The following is a 14,412-nucleotide window of genomic DNA, read 5'->3' as shown; positions in this document are numbered from 1 at the left end:
CAGCCTCGTAGTATACAGCGCAGCCTCATAGTATACAGCGCAGCCTCATAGTATACAGCGCAGCCTCATAGTATACAGCGCAGCCTCATGGTATACAGCACACAGCCTCATGGTATACAGCACACAGCCTCATGGTATACAGCACACAGCCTCATGGTATACAGCACACAGCCTCATGGTATACAGCACACAGCCTCATGGTATACAGCACACAGCCTCATGGTATACAGCACACAGCCTCATGGTATACAGCACACTGCCTCATGGTATACAGCACACTGCCTCATGGTATACAGCACACAGCCTCATGGTATACAGCACACAGCCTCATGGTATACAGCACACAGCCTCATGGTATACAGCACTGCCTCATAGTATACAGCACACTGCCTCATAGTATACAGCGCAGCTCTCCCCCCCAGAATGGCCCCACAGTCCAGTACTCACTGTTATAGAGTAAAAAAAAAACAACACAGCACACTCCTCACCTCTCCTCGTGCCCGCGCGGCTTCCAGTTCCTGCCGGCACACAGTGAGTGCGCGGCTGTGTCTGTCAGAGGCAGAGGGGAGGATGATGGGAGAGGGAGCGTCAGCTGACGCTCTCTCCTCCATCAATGCTTTGAACTGTACCGGCAGACGCCGGTATAGTTAAATGCGGCGGGGGAGTCGGCGCTGGTGGCAGGCGGGCCTCCTGCCTCACAGGGGCCCCATAGTAGCTGCGTGATGTGCCGCTAGCTGGGGGCCCCTGGGGGAGCGGGGACCTAGGCAGCTGCCTGCCCCTAACGCTGGCCCTGCCTGCAGGGGCCCCCTGGAGCCTCCAGGCCCCTGTGCAGCTGCACAGGTTGAACAGGCGGTATGTCCGCCCATGGTTTCTATTATACTTTTCCTCCACTGTTCCTCTCCTGGTTTTGGCTTACAGATACTAAGGTAAACTACTGACCAAATACTGAGCGTGTGAATGTGGCTGTAGACATATACTCAGGAGGGTCAGTGTGAGCTAGCCCCTTCTATAGTGGCCGCCATACTCCCACAGTACTCCCACTGTGACTGTCGCACGCCCACACCCTACACCTCTTCTTGCACAAGACAGGGCTCTGCCCCACTCTACCATTTTCAGCAGTATGGGCTGAAGAATCTCAGTACAATGTAAGGGGGGGAAGGATATATTTATTTCATAAACTGGCATTAAGTGTGCCTTATGGACACAACTAAACAGACACAATAAGAACAGTTGCCCATAGCAACAATCCGACTACAGTTTCACTTTCTAACTTGGTGCTATAAAATACAAGATGACAAGTTGCTATGGACAACAGCTTCATTTCCTGCCTGGGAGCCGCCTTGGTAATGGTAGAGGCTAAATCCAAGTCGGCTAAAGGACCTCTGCCCATGTGACCGGAAGGGGCGGTGCCTCTTCCTCCATAGAACAGACAGAGCAGACACGAGGAAGCTGTGGATGTCATGGCGGGATTTCGTGCAGGATTTGGATTTGGAGTGTTTTGTGCAGGATTTGCCTCTTCCTCCATAGAGCAGAGCAGACAGGAGGAGGCTGTGGATGTCATGGCTGGATTTCGAGGATTTTTGTGCAAGATTTGGGGTATTATAGGGGTCATTCTCCAAAGTCATAGATCAGGTAAGTGGGAGTCTGCCTGGGGAGAATGGGGTGGTGTTGCTTGCATGGGGCTGCTGGGGAGAATGGGGTGGTGATGCTTGCATGGGGCTGCCTGGGGAGAATGGGGTGGTGTTGCTTGCATGGGGCTGCTGGGGAGAATGGGGTGGTGTTGCTTGCATGGGGCTGCTGGGGAGAATGGGGTGGTGTTGCTTGCATGGGGCTGCTGGGGAGAATGGGGTGGTGATGCTTGCATGGGGCTGCTGGGGAGAATGGGGTGGTGATGCTTGCATGGGGCTGCCTGGGGAGAATGGGGTGGTGATGCTTGCATGGGGCTGCCTGGGGAGAATGGGGTGGTGTTGCTTGCATGGGGCTGCTGGGGAGAATGGGGTGGTGTTGCTTGCATGGGGCTGCTGGGGAGAATGGGGTGGTGTTGCTTGCATGGGGCTGCTGGGGAGAATGGGGTGGTGATGCTTGCATGGGGCTGCCTGGGGAGAATGGGATGTTGCTTGCATGGGGCTGCCTGGGGAGAATGGGGTGGTGATGCTTGCATGGGGCTGCCTGGGGAGAATGGGGTGGTGTTGCTTGCATGGGGCTGCTGGGGAGAATGGGGTGGTGATGCTTGCATGGGGCTGCCTGGGGAGAATGGGATGTTGCTTGCATGGGGCTGCCTGGGGAGAATGGGGTGGTGATGCTTGCATGGGGCTGCCTGGGGAGAATGGGGTGGTGATGCTTGCATGGGGCTGCCTGGGGAGAATGGGGTGGTGATGCTTGCATGGGGCTGCCTGGGGAGAATGGGGTGGTGATGCTTGCATGGGGCTGCCTGGGGAGAATGGGGTGATGTTGCTTGCATGGGGCTGCCTGGGGAGAATGGGGTGGTGATGCTTGCATGGGGCTGCCTGGGGAGAATGGGGTGGTGATGCTTGCATGGGGCTGCCTGGGGAGAATGGGGTGGTGTTGCTTGCATGGGGCTGCCTGGAGAGAATGGGGTGATGTTGCTTGCATGGGGCTGCCTGGGGAGAATGGGGTGATGTTGCTTGCATGGGGCTGCCTGGGGAGAATGGGGTGATGTTGCTTGCATGGGGCTGCCTGGGGAGAATGGGGTGATGTTGCTTGCATGGGGCTGCCTGGGGAGAATGGGGTGATGTTGCTTGCATGGGGCTGCCTGGGGAGAATGGGGTGATGTTGCTTGCATGGGGCTGCCTGGGGAGAATGGGGTGATGTTGCTTGCATGGGGCTGCCTGGGGAGAATGGGGTGATGTTGCTTGCATGGGGCTGCCTGGGGAGAATGGGGTGGTGATGCTTGCATGGGGCTGCCTGGGGAGAATGGGGTGATGTTGCTTGCATGGGGCTGCCTGGGGAGAATGGGATGATGTTGCTTGCCTGGGGAGAATGGGGTGGTGATGCTTGCATGGGGCTGCCTGGGGAGAATGGGGTGGTGTTGCTTGCATGGGGCTGCCTGGAGAGAATGGGGTGATGTTGCTTGCATGGGGCTGCCTGGGGAGAATGGGGTGTTGCTTGCATGGGGCAGCTGGGGAGAATGGGGTGGTGATGCTTGCATGGGGCTGCTGGGGAGAATGGGGGGTGTTGCTTGCATGGGGCTGCCTGGGGAGAATGGGGGGTGTTGCTTGCATGGGGCTGCCTGGGGAGAATGGGGTGATGTTGCTTGCATGGGGCTGCTTGGGGAGAATGGGGTGATGTTGCTTGCATGGGGCTGCTTGGGGAGAATGGGGTGATGCTTGCTTGGGGAGAATGGGGTGATGCTTGCATGGGGCTGCTGGGGAGAATGGGGGGTGTTGCTTGCATGGGGCTGCCTGGGGAGAATGGGGGGGGTGTTGCTTGCATGGGGCTGCCTGGGGAGAATGGGGGGTGTTGCTTGCATGGGGCTGCCTGGGGAGAATGGGGGGTGTTGCTTGCATGGGGCTGCCTGGGGAGAATGGGGGGTGTTGCTTGCATGGGGCTGCCTGGGGAGAATGGGGTGGTGTTGCTTGCATGGGGCTGCCTGGGGAGAATGGGGTGGTGTTGCTTGCATGGGGCTGCCTGGGGAGAATGGGGTGGTGTTGCTTGCATGGGGCTGCCTGGGGAGAATGGGGTGGTGTTGCTTGCATGGGGCTGCCTGGGGAGAATGGGGTGATGTTGCTTGCATGGGGCTGCCTGGGGAGAATGGGGTGATGTTGCTTGCATGGGGCTGCCTGGGGAGAATGGGGTGATGTTGCTTGCATGGGGCTGCCTGGGGAGAATGGGGTGATGTTGCTTGCATGGGGCTGCCTGGGGAGAATGGGGTGGTGTTGCTTGCCTGGGGAGAATGGGGTGGTGATGCTTGCATTGGGCTGCCTGGGGAGAATGGGGTGGTGTTGCTTGCATGGGGCTGCCTGGAGAGAATGGGGTGATGTTGCTTGCATGGGGCTGCCTGGGGAGAATGGGGTGTTGCTTGCATTGGGGAGAATGGGGTGGTGTTGCTTGCATTGGGCAGCTGGGGAGAATGGGGTGGTGATGCTTGCATGGGGCTGCTGGGGAGAATGGGGTGGTGATGCTTGCATGGGGCTGCCTGGGGAGAATGGGGGGGTGTTGCTTGCATGGGGCTGCCTGGGGAGAATGGGGGGGTGTTGCTTGCATGGGGCTGCCTGGGGAGAATGGGGGGGTGTTGCTTGCATGGGGCTGCCTGGGGAGAATGGGGGGTGTTGCTTGCATGGGGCTGCCTGGGGAGAATGGGGTGATGTTGCTTGCATGGGGCTGCTTGGGGAGAATGGGGTGATGTTGCTTGCATGGGGCTGCTTGGGGAGAATGGGGTGATGCTTGCATGGGGCTGCCTGGGGAGAATGGGGCTGATGTTACTCGCATGGGTCTGTGTGGTGTGCAGGTCAGTGTGTGTGATGTCACTTGCGGTGGGGGGGTGCAGGAAAGTATAGTGCTACGTGTGTGGGGGCGAACAGGGGAGGGGATGAATGATGATGGAGATCTGAGGGATTGATATTACTTAGCATGAGAATCTCTGCCTGGTGGTGAGGGGTCGGTCCTGTTTTTTTTTTTTTTTTTTTTTTTTTTTTTTTTTTTTTTTTTATATACATAAAATGTGTTCTCATTAATATTATTGGGGACACATGCTGTCAGGTTGATGACTGAGCTATGACCTCTGGGAGCGAAGCAGCTTTACAACAATGTCTCCAGATCCCTGACTTTATTCTCCCCTCGCACTCTGTGCTGGTCAGTATTAGCCCGGTGGCCACTGGTGTCAGCCACTACTTGTATCCAGTTTTCTGCATGATTTTTTTTCTGTTTTATTCTAGGTATTGTGACTTTTCCCCATCCTGTGCCCCCCAGAGCAGTGACCTCCCTGCAGATGTCATTTCATCACTGGACTTCTTTTCACCAAGTGGAATGGCGGTGCCCCCACAATCCATGTGAGGACCCAAAGGGATGACACTGTGGGCGTCTGATAATGTCAGATTGATGAGTATAATTACTAAATTTGTCTCCCTCCCCCGCCCCGGCTCCGTCTCCCCCGCCCCGGCTCCGTCTCCCCCGCCCCGGCTCCGTCTCCCCCGCCCCGGCTCCGTCTCCCCCGCCCCGGCTCCGTCTGTTAAAGGGAACCTGTCACCCCCAAAATCGATGGTAAGCTAAGCCCACCAGCGTCAGGGGCTTATCCTACAGCATTCTGTAATGCTGTAGTTAAGCCTCCAATGTATCTTAAAAGATGAGAAAAAGAGGTTATATTATACTCACGCTGGCGGTCCGATCCAAGTCGCGGTCCGATCCAAGTCGCGGTCCGGTCCTGGGCCTCCCATCTTAATAGGATGACTTCCTCTTCTTGTCTTCACGCTGTGGTGCGCAGGCGCCGGGAAAGGTCAGAGGGGCCTGCACACTGCAGTACTTTGTGCTGGAGCCGCAGCGTGAAGACACGAAGAGGACCAAAACAAAAGTCAAGGGTGCTCACTATACTTAGGCAGGGGTGCTCTGGAGAAAAAGAGTCCAATATACAGGTCCTTCTCAAAAAATTAGCATATAGTGTTAAATTTCATTATTTACCATAATGTAATGATTACAATTAAACTTTCATATATTATAGATTCATTATCCACCAACTGAAATTTGTCAGGTCTTTTATTGTTTTAATACTGATGATTTTGGCCTACAACTCCTGATAACCCAAAAAACCTGTCTCAATAAATTAGCATATCAAGAAAAGGTTCTCTAAACGACCTATTACCCTAATCTTCTGAATCAACTAATTAACTCTAAACACATGCAAAAGATACCTGAGGCTTTTATAAACTCCCTGCCTGGTTCATTACTCAAAACCCCCATCATGGGTAAGACTAGCGACCTGACAGATGTCAAGAAGGCCATCATTGACACCCTCAAGCAAGAGGGTAAGACCCAGAAAGAAATTTCTCAACAAATAGGCTGTTCCCAGAGTGCTGTATCAAGGCACCTCAATGGTAAGTCTGTTGAAAGGAAACAATGTGGCAGAAAACGCTGTACAACGAGAAGAGGTGACCGGACCCTGAGGAAGATTGTGGAGAAGGACCGATTCCAGACCTTGGGGAACCTGAGGAAGCAGTGGACTGAGTCTGGTGTGGAAACATCCAGAGCCACCGTGCACAGGCGTGTGCAGGAAATGGGCTACAGGTGCCGCATTCCCCAGGTAAAGCCACTTTTGAACCATAAACAGCGGCAGAAGCGCCTGACCTGGGCTACAGAGAAGCAGCACTGGACTGTTACTAAGTGGTCCCAAGTACTTTTTTCTGATGAAAGCAAATTTTGCATGTCATTCGTAAATCAAGGTGCCAGAGTCTGGAGGAAGACTGGGGAGAAGGAAATGCCAAAATGCCTGAAGTCCAGTGTCAAGTACCCACAGTCAGTGATGGTGTGGGGTGCCATGTCAGCTGCTGGTGTTGGTCCACTGTGTTTCATCAAGGGCAGGGTCAATGCAGCTAGCTATCAGGAGATTTTGGAGCACTTCATGCTTCCATCGGCTGAAATGCTTTATGGAGATGAAGATTTCATTTTTCAGCACGACCTGGCACCTGCTCACAGTGCCAAAACCACTGGTAAATGGTTTACTGACCATGGTATTACTGTGCTCAATTGGCCTGCCAACTCTCCTGACCTGAACCCCATAGAGAATCTGTGGGATATTGTGAAGAGAAAGTTGAGAGACGCAAGACCCAACACTCTGGATGAGCTTAAGGCCGCTATTGAAGCATCCTGGGCCTCCATAACATCTCAGCAGTGTCACAGGCTGATTGCCTCCATGCCACGCCGCATTGAAGCAGTCATTTCTGCCAAAGGATTCCCGACCAAGTATTGAGTGCATAACTGAACATTATTATTTGATGTTTTTTTTGTTTGGTATTAAAAAACACTTTTATTTGATTGGCCGGTTGAAAAATGCTAATTTATTGAGACAGGTTTTTTGGGTTATCAGGAGTTGTAGGCCAAAATCATCAGTATTAAAACAATAAAAGACCTGACAAATTTCAGTAGGTGGATAATGAATCTATAATATATGAAAGTTTAATTGTAATCATTACATTATGGTAAATAATGAAATTTAACACTATATGCTAATTTTTTGAGAAGGACCTGTATTATAGATAACTCCGGCACACCATAAATCTTCAGCAGTAAATGTATATTTATTATCTCAATTCAGTAGACAGCGGGATGCCATACAGAAAAGAAAAACGATCACAATTGTGGGTATCCCCAACGTTTCGGCATCAAATAGCCTTTCTCAAGGGGTATCAGTTTATTTGTGATGCGACCAACAAGGTGAAAGGCTCCCGCTTAATCTTTTCAACGTCCGGAACAAGGCTCCAAGTAAGGACAAAATGCTGCGGTCAGGTTTTGTCCTTGTCATTTTGTCCTTACTTGGAGCCTTGTTCCGGACGTTGAAAAGATTAAGCGGGAGCCTTTCACCTTGTTGGTCGCATCACAAATAAACTGATACCCCTTGAGAAAGGCTATTTGATGCCGAAACGTTGGGGATACCCACAATTGTGATCGTTTTTATTTCTGTATGGCATCCCGCTGTCTACTGAATTGAGACACGAAGAGGACGTCATCTGATGAAGATAGGAGGCTCCGGACTGCGATGCCCATCGGACAGGACTGGGACTGTCCCTGGGTGAGTATAATATAACCTCTTTCTCATTTTTTAGGATACATCGGGGGCTTATCTACAGCATTACAGAATGCATTACAGAATGCTGTAGATAAGCCCCTGATGCTGGTGGGCTTAGCTCGCCCTCGATTTTGGGGGTGACAGGTTGCCTTTAAGCACCACAATACAATTTTTGCAGCTAAAGCACAGTGGACTTTGGTAAAAAAATGTGTTTTTCTTTTGTTATTAATCTGTCTTTAATGTTTAATTCATTGTTTTGATTTCTAAAACTCTTTATTATTGATTTGTATGTATGCATACTTATATATTTCTCTTTTTTATTTCTAACTATTCATCTTGTAATAAACTTGTTTGACAGCTATGAGTTGAAATTTCATTTCCTTGCGGATTTACGTTCTATGGGATAATGGGGAAGAGACAAAAGGTCGGGGGTGCAGTAGCTCTGGTGGTGGTGAGGCGGCAGAATGGTTATTGCAGGCTGTAGGCTTTCCTGAAGAGATGAGTTTTCAGGTTCCATCTGAGGGATCCAAGGGTGGCGGATAATCGGACGTGTTGAGGCGTGGAATTCGAGAGGATGAAGGATATTGGGGAGAAATCTTGGAGGTGGTTGTGTGAGGAATAAGTGTGGAGGAGAGTAGGAGGTCTTGGGAGGATCGGAGATTACGTGAGGGAAGATAGTGGGAGATTAGTTCAGAGATATAGGGAGGGGACAGGTTGTGGATGGCTTTGTAGATCAGTGTTAGTAGTTTGAACTGGATTCGTTGTGGAATTGGGAGCCAGTGGAGGGATTTGCAGAGGGGAGAAACAGGAGTAGCGAGGAGAGAGGTGGATTAGCCGGGCAGCAGAGTTGAGGACAGACTGGAGTGGTGCAAGAGAGTTAGCGGGGAGGCCACAGAGGAGGATGTTGCAGTAGTCGAGGCGAGAGATGATGAGGGCATGCACAAGCATTTTAGTAGATTAAGGGCAGAGGAAGGGACGGATTATGGCAATATGTTTGAGTTGGAGGCGACAGGAGGTGGCAAGAGTTTGGACGTGCGGTTTGATGGACAGGGCAGAGTCGAGAGTTACCGCGAGGCAGCGTATTTCAGGTGTGGGAGAGAGCGTGATGCCGCTTACCATAATAGATAGATCAGGTAGGGGGGATACGCGAGATGGAGGAAAGATGAGTTCGGTATTGTCTACATTGAGTTTTAGGAAGCGAGAGGTGAAGAAGGAGGATATGGCTGCTAGACACTTCGGGATTCTGGACAGCAGAGAGGTGACATCTGGGCCAGAGAGGTAGATCTGAGTGTCATCAGCATACAGGTGATACTGGAAGCCATGGGACTTTATGAGTTATCCTAGGCCAAGGGTATAGATGGAAAAAAGTAGGGGCCCCAGGCCAGAGCCTTGAGGGACTCCAACAGAGAGAGGGCGGAATGAGCCAATACAGTCTGCTGTGCCTGCGCAACGACCGCAGAGTTGCCCAGATCTTCCTTACTGATTACTGGGTGGCCACCCTGCTGGATCCCTGCTGCAAAGACAAAGTACCATTATTTGTTCCGTCACTGGAGCGGGATGCCAAAATGTGTGAATACAAGCACATGCTGGTAGAGGCACTACTGACGGCATTCCCACCTGACAGAAGAAACACAACGCAGAGGAGGAGGAAGTCGCCAACGCAGCTGTGGCACCACCTCAGAAGGGAGGGTTAACATGGCTAAAATGTGAAAAAAATTCATCAGCATGACACAGCATGCATCCAGCACCACCATCTGATACGGTCTATACAACCAGGTGCCAGTGTTATAACAACATGGTGGAAGAGTACATGTCTATGTCCACACGTCTGCATATACTAAGTTGGGTCTGCCCATTTAACTTCTTGGTTTCCAAACTGGACACATGGCCTAGGCTTGGAAGTGCCGGCATGCCCCGTGGCAAGTGTAATGTTGGAACATTTGTTTATCAGAGCAGGGGATATCACACATAGGCGCATCCACCTGTCCAAAGCCAACGTGGCCACTCTCGCCTTCATTAAAAGAAACCAGGAGTGGAGTCCACAGGACTTGTCTTTGCCTTTGGCAAACCAGACAAAGGTACCATCTGCACCCAGACATTGTTATATTTTATTTGCCATTTGTTTTATTTTGGGGCCTTACCAAAAAGGAAGAGAAATAAAATCCACCAAAATAATGGCCTGCCTCTTCCACCTACACTGCAATGTCCACCTACATCTCCTCCTCCACTAGGACATCCGACTACTGTATCTACATTGTTCTTTTTTATTTTATACTATGTTCTTTTAAATGCTGTCCCTAAAAAAAAAAAAAAAAAAATCCTCCAAAAAACTGTTGGATACCTCATCCCCTGCCTCTTCCACCTTCATCGCCACATTCGCCTCAAGCTCATCCACCTACTACACCTCCTCCTACATTTGGACCTATGCCTCTTTTTTCAAGATTATTATTACTTTTTATTCTCTGTTATTTTAAGTGATCTTACTATCCACATTTGTTTTCAGGGCTATTGTCCTGCTTACCCCCTTTTTGTTCTATTTTTCACCTTTACCGCTTACTACCCCCATTTTACCACGCGAAAGTACGAGACCACATTAACTGTGAGCTGGTCTCATTATGCTGGGAAGGGCCCAATAAAGATTTAACTTTTCAGCTTATTAATCAGTGAACAGCTGTCTGCTTTTTCTTTGCTGGTTATTAAAAAATGGGTGGACTCATCCAAAAAATTAATTGGGGCCCCCTCTATTTTTAATAACCAGCTACGGCAAAACAGACAGCTAAGGGCTGATATTAAAAAGCTGTGAAGGTCCATGGATATTGGCCCCTACCAACACTAATGAGACTAGTCCTCAGCCGCACGAGAAATGGAGCATCTATTAGGGTATATTTCCACTGTCAGGATGGCCGGCGGTATCGCCGCAGCGGCGAAGCCCCGCCCCCTTTCTGCGACGCGATCATGCCGGATGTGTTAACTCTTCACATCCGGGATGATCGCTCGCTCCCATAGGGCCCTGTGATATGCCTTGCGGGGACGCTGCGTCCCTGCAAGGTGTACAGACATGCTGCGATCTGAAAAGACGCGCAGCATGTCCGGAGTCGCAGGGCCGCCGCGTGCGGGTTTCCACGCATAGTGGAGACGGGATTTCATAAAATCCCCTCCACTATGCTGGAACATCTGGACGCTGCTTGTTTGACGCTGAAGCTCTGCGCAGTGTCAAACAAGCAGCGTTTCCTGACCGTGGAAACATACCCTAAGAAGCGCTAATTCTTGAGCATCGACTCAGCTCTTCCTGATTGCATGTGTGCAGTGGCAACTGGGGTAATATATACAGCTCTGGCCAAAATTAAGAAACCACCACATCAAAACCCTGCCATGGGCAGCCCATTCTCCAGACCTGAACCCCACTGGAAACCTCTGGAATGTAATCAAGAGGATGATGGATAGTCACAAGCCATCAAACAAAGAACTGCTTACATTTTTGCGCCAGAAGCAGTGTGAAACACTGCTGGAAAGCATGCCAAGATGCATGAAAGCTGTGATTAAAAATTATGGTTAGTACACAAAATATTAATTTCTGAATAGTGATGGGGTCGAGCAAATTGGAATACTCGGGTACTCAGCCAGAACAGCGAACCCAATATAAGTCTATGGGAGACCCAAGTACTTTTACTACGATCTCCCCCGGGGGTCCTTTTAAGGTCTAAAAATGATGGAAACACTGCTCAAAAGACACAGGAACATCATGGGGATCGCCCCTGAAAAAATTCCTGACTCCTAGTTCACAGCCTTAATAATTTTTTTCCGAGATTCATGCCATTTTTCCTGGTGCCACAAAAAACACATTAAAACGAAACCAAAATGGGTTTTGCTGGCCTCTAAGGCCAAATATTTAACCCCAGGCCGAAAATTTCCTCTCCCTCTTAGGCTGCCGTCACACAAGGAGTATTTGGTCAGTATTTTACATCAGTATTTGTAGCCAAAACCAGGAGTGGGTGATAAATGCAGAAGTGGTGACGTGTTTCTATGATACTTTTCCTCTATTTGTTCCACTCCTGGTTTTGGCTACAAATACTGATGTAAAATACTGACCAAATACTGCTAGTGTGACGGCAGCCTTAGGCTTAGTTCAGACGCAGCGTTTTTGAAGCGTTTTTCAACTTTAACATTGCTTTCAACCACTACAAATGCATTCACTGGGAAATGTCATTGTAACATTTAACTGGCCATGTGGTGTGTGACACATAAGCAGACCCATCTTGTTTCATTTATAAAGGAGGGACTCTTAAAGTCACAGAGCCTATTTTTACTGGCATCAGGCGGCATTAATCTTCTTAAAGGGCCAATATGAAACAGTGGGTCTCCTAAGCTGTTGTAGCCTATGCTGTGAGTGGATGGGCTGCCAAGAATTACGACGCACCACAGTACCCCTGTCATAAGATGTCCAGGGGGGACTCCTGAAAAAGTGTTGCATTGAATTCAAGGCCTGCCCTGCTACCAATTCATATGCACCCCAATAAGCCTTTGAACCCACATAGTGGATGGGCCCATGAAAATCCACTTCACAATATGCATTTTGTACTCCGTACTCCTTTGTTTTACACATTGGCGGCAAGGCCAGCCCTGCTGCATAGTCATATGCACCCCATTAGGCCTTGGAACACACATACTGGATGTGCCCATGAAAATCCACTCGTATTTTTTATGGTATGATGGTTCCCTCTTTGCAGAATTATTTACAGGAAATTTGGCAATTGTGTTTGCCATGTTTTTAACACTAAGGTTCAGATACGGCTTTAAAAAAGTCTAATCCTAGCAATACAAAGCAATTTCATTGCAAACTACAAAAATCAAGGAATATTAAGATTGAATAGTGTGAGTGCGTACATTTTTGTATATGTTACCAATAACATACAAAAGTTAATGATTACATATAAGGATTACATAGATATACTGATTACGTGTATATATGAAGATTAACTTCATACAGTCTACTTAGATCATCACCAAGAGGCTTTTAAATATCATCCGTCTGGAATATCCGAGAAGCAACACCAAGACAGAGAACCCCTTTTAGATTACCTACACTGCATGGGCGTCCCCAATTATGCAGGTATCAGCACACTGTACATGTACAGGTACCCCAGTTTTGGTATCTGTCTTAGTCATGTTTCTCTGGTCTTATATAGTGATTTACACTATGTAGTAACTCTAGTTTCACCCAGACCTTCAAGTGACCAGCTTTCACGGGTGTATTAAACTGAGATATCATGGAGTCATGAGACGAGTGGCCATAAACCACTAGAAAATAAAAACCACAAGGATTTAGATCAAACCACCACAGGCAGAGTTTCAGTAAACCTTAATGTTTTACAACGACAAACAGCAAACATAGAGGCTTCAAACTGTTTCTGAAGTGAGAAAACAAACATTTATCAACATGGTGCATTATGAGCATTGTCTGTCACATTTGTAAATGTTTTACAAGACATGCAGCTATGTGATTGTCTGAATGCATTCGGTGTACAGTATTTCAATCTTGTTTACAAATCGCCATTTGTATATTCGCCATTTGTACATTTGAGGCAGCCAAAGTTATCGCTCTCAAGGAGAGAAACTAATATAGTGGACAAAGAAATATTTGTAATAAACTACTGAGCCAAACTAACATCATTGCATTATCAAATTTATATGAAGTGTATTGTGTCCAATTTACGCAACCAGGCAACACAAAAAGGAGCTTTTCCAGTGAGCTCTTTAAGGTACACAAATGTGAAGTGTTTGCTATCAAGGATGTGGTTTCACCAATGGGGGGTACCTTTTTTAAAAATATACTATTGCCATCACAGCCACCCATGCCCAAACTTCACGGGCCTATAACAATACAAAGCATGTTCACCCAGGTCATGTTGTCGGAGATAAGGAAGAGACATTGCAGGAGACAGTTAAGAATTAGGGCCAATGTAGTGGTGTGGGTCTCTGAGACTTGTAATGAAGTGCATGATCTGCCAAACAATTCCCCAAAGGGGGTACTGTCAAGGTGAAAAGATATATCTTCATACACTTTTTGTACTGTTGTATTCTTATACTGTGAAACAATAAGTTTTTCCCATCTGCTAGCTAATATAGATGTAATTGTATTTAAAATGGCTGCCAGTATTCACCTTTGCCCTACTTTTTGTCTCTGAGGAAAGAAGTATCATTTCTTCTTAAATTGAAACTTGAGGAATGTGAAGAAAGGAGGATTCGCCAGGAGACATCAGGACAAATCAGAAAGACTGAATACTAGACATATACTGCTTAAACCCCGCCCAATGCATTCCTTCTCCTAACACACAATATAGTACTGTGTATCCGGAAATAAACGCAGTTGCTGTGATCGTGGCCGATACTGGTAGACGCACGAGCATCAACTGAGATTGAACCAGCTATTTGTCTGACTCATTCTTACCCGGTACCAAATGCTCTGCTCATACTTTAATTTGGGATGACTGGTGAATGAGGGTTATTGTCGTGACGACCCCGACAGTACCTTTTTTAAAAGTACATTAGTGCCATCGCATGCCCCTAGCCCAAATATTAACGGCCTATAACAGTACTGAGCATGTTTACCCTGGTGATCTAGTGGCAGGAACATTTTAGATTGCAGGAGAGCAAGTTAAGAAGTCAGCCCAATGGAA

At 48.7% G+C, this 14,412-nt stretch overlaps 1 long non-coding RNA gene across 1 annotated transcript; it reads left to right on the top strand.

The window, feature by feature from the left end:
• Positions 1-4,459: 4,459 nt before the first annotated feature.
• On the top strand, positions 4,460-14,161 carry LOC143765259 (uncharacterized). Its single transcript, XR_013213351.1, has 2 exons — positions 4,460-5,009; positions 13,927-14,161. It is a non-coding gene; the product is annotated as an uncharacterized LOC143765259 (long non-coding RNA).
• The last annotated feature ends 251 nt before the right edge of the window (positions 14,162-14,412 follow it).

This window comes from Ranitomeya variabilis, chromosome 4 (assembly GCF_051348905.1).
Source record: "Ranitomeya variabilis isolate aRanVar5 chromosome 4, aRanVar5.hap1, whole genome shotgun sequence".
Taxonomy (NCBI): Eukaryota; Metazoa; Chordata; class Amphibia; order Anura; family Dendrobatidae; genus Ranitomeya; species Ranitomeya variabilis.
The sequence above is the reverse complement of the archived record's forward strand: the minus strand, read 5'-3'. Positions and strand labels throughout refer to the sequence as shown.